This window comes from Propithecus coquereli, unplaced genomic scaffold (assembly GCF_000956105.1).
Source record: "Propithecus coquereli isolate 6110/MARCELLA unplaced genomic scaffold, Pcoq_1.0 Scaffold553, whole genome shotgun sequence".
Lineage (NCBI taxonomy): Eukaryota > Metazoa > Chordata > Mammalia > Primates > Indriidae > Propithecus > Propithecus coquereli.
Window position 1 is genome coordinate 154,072 of NW_012151430.1, and position 2,549 is coordinate 156,620.

The 2,549-nt window shown below is 43.7% G+C and overlaps 1 long non-coding RNA gene across 1 annotated transcript in view; it reads right to left on the reverse strand.

Moving 5' to 3' along the window:
- The window catches only part of LOC105821017, a 78,862-nt gene extending 76,598 nt beyond the window's left edge, over positions 1-2,264 (reverse strand). Inside the window, exon 1 of the long non-coding RNA XR_001138042.1 lies at positions 2,162-2,264. This is a non-coding gene — a long non-coding RNA (uncharacterized LOC105821017). The remainder of the gene's footprint in view (positions 1-2,161) is intronic.
- Positions 2,265-2,549: the final 285 nt, after the last annotated feature.

Genomic DNA, 2,549 nt, shown 5'->3' on the forward strand with positions numbered 1-2,549 from the left:
AAAAAAAAAAGGAATGAAGTACTGACACATGATACAATATAGACGAACCTTGAAAACATTATGCTAAGTGAAAGAAGCTAGTCACCAAAGTCCACATGTCATATGACTCTTTTTGTATGATATCTACAATAGGCAAATATATAGAGACAGAAAGTAGGTTAGTAGTTGCCAGGGGCTGGGAGAGATGGGGAATGGGGAGACGACAACTTAGGGGTACAGGGATTTTTTTTGGGGTAATGAAAATGTTCTAAAATTGGTTCTGGTGAACACACTAAAAACCACTGAACAGTACATTTTAAATGGGTAGATTGCATAGTATGAGAATTATATCTCAATAAAGCTGTTATAAAAAGGAAATAGGAAAAAAGGAAAAAATGCCACACAATCACAAGTTAGTGGCTAAAGGGACAGTTGTTGAAGTCTGCCAGTTTGAAATGCCCACAGTTAATGTGTCCTTGAGGCTATTTGTCCAGAGAGACCAGAGAAGAAATGCCCCAAAGCAGTCTTGGGAAGATACTTCTGGTACAAATGACAGCTTTGCTTTCAATGACCACGGTTTAACTGTAACATTTAAAACGTTCAGTCTCTCACTTAAAATATGAGAGACCTGATTACAAAATAATTGATTCTGATAACAGTTTAGACTTAGGTTGAGGAACTTTCTCTTTTGCATCAGTTACCAGAACTAGGTTGAGACAGTGTCACATTCAGAGAGTTTAGTATTCATTGGTGTGTTTCTTCAAACATGTCACTGAACCTCCTGGGTGTGGAGGAAGACTTCTAAAATTTTTAAATCAAATTTTTCCAATTTATGGAAATTACAAGTTCTTTGAATGAGCAATAAAACAATTTTGCATTAACTGGTACAAATTGTAATGATGCACATAAGGCAACTATTAATAGTAATAAAGGCAAATTTTACCAGTATGTGCCAACAGTTCAGGTTAAATGAAGTAGATAAGAAAAACAGTATTATGTAAAATTAGGATAGTAAATTTAAATATGGGGGTTGTTCGGGGATTATAATTTTGTTTCTCATTAATTTCACTTTATTCCTTTTTCAGGTCGTTACAACATAAATGTAATTCATCTTGTACCTAGAAGTGGCTGGGCTCACTTTCCCGTAAGAGGCAAGAGAGACAGAGACCTCGGGGGACCACCCTGGTTTGCTCTGTAAGTCTTAGCTCCTGTATAAGTCTTTAATCTCTGGGCCTTGATTTCTGGATTTGTAACAAAGGAATAATATCACCTATTTCTCCAGGGTTTTGTGAGGACTGAATGAGATGTAAGCTCTGCAGTTCAGTGTCTGACGCATAGTAGGTACTCACAGGTTGGGGTGAAGGATAAGGCATCATCAAGTTCCCTTCAAAGAATACTTGGGCCACTAAGGGAAGATGTCACAGAATCCTTGTCAGGCAGGGCCCTGAAGGGGTGGCAGCTAAGGGAGAGACATCGCCAAACCTAGCAGATGTTGAAATTCACTAGAAGGCCAAGAAGTGGAGTAGGAGCCCTTGGCATAGAGGGCAGAAGGTATCCTTATCCCCAAATATGAAAAATTATTTTCTACTGAGCACAAAGCTAAGAAATGGGATTAAAACAGAACACAAACAATCCCCCTTCAACTGCGCAGACTGCAGCACAACTAAGATCTTAGGGTGAATAAGTTATAGCTGTGAAATAGGTGTGGGAGGAGAGGAGGATCAGAGGAAGAAGACCACCAAGGGGCTACCAGGTCTGGGGGGATCTGCAGGGCCAGTGACAGCTCTCTGGCCATAGGTGAATAGTCTGCCTTGTGAGCAACTGGATGAAGGATAGTAGGGATGGTGCAGAGAACACCTCACCCTCGTGGCTTACCACACACTTGCTGAACTGTTTAGGGTGGGCACCTCCTCCCTGGATGGCAAAGGGGACAGGCCCCAGGTGCAGATAGGAAGGGAGGCCACACTTACAATGCAGAGGATGCCCCTTGTCCTCCACTCTGTCTGAGACCTTCTAGGAATAATTCTGGTTACACTGCTATTGTTTTCCATTTTTGTAAACAAATTGAAAATCAAGAAACGACATCAAAATTGAACATGTGTGATCTGCATCAATTCCTGTACTGAAAAACAAATAATGTAGAACAAATAAGAGGAAAACTCCGGTCGAGCTCTGCACTCACCCACGGCGGGTGGCTGGCATTCCGGCCTCCAGTAGAAGGGACTCCATTTTCTTGTTTCTCTGCTGTCCAGCCTCAGGACCGCCCGCGGTTCAGGGAGGTCCAGGGCGTGCTGCCATCTGCAGGCAAGACAAGAAAAAGCATAAGCGACAGCCCCGTCACCCTGCTGAAGTCCCCTCCTATCCTCACGCAACTGGAAGACCTGGCTCCAGTCCTGGCGTGAGAGCCAGGAACCCTCACCAGTGCCAGCGCCTGCCGCACCCTCAACAGTCTGTGCTCGGGATCCCGTCACAGACAGCGCAGTCAGCAAGACCTCCACGGCATCAAGGATTCAAGTATTTCTCAACGATAACAGCGGCAAACTCTCACACCGGGCTGCTGCTGCCAGGCA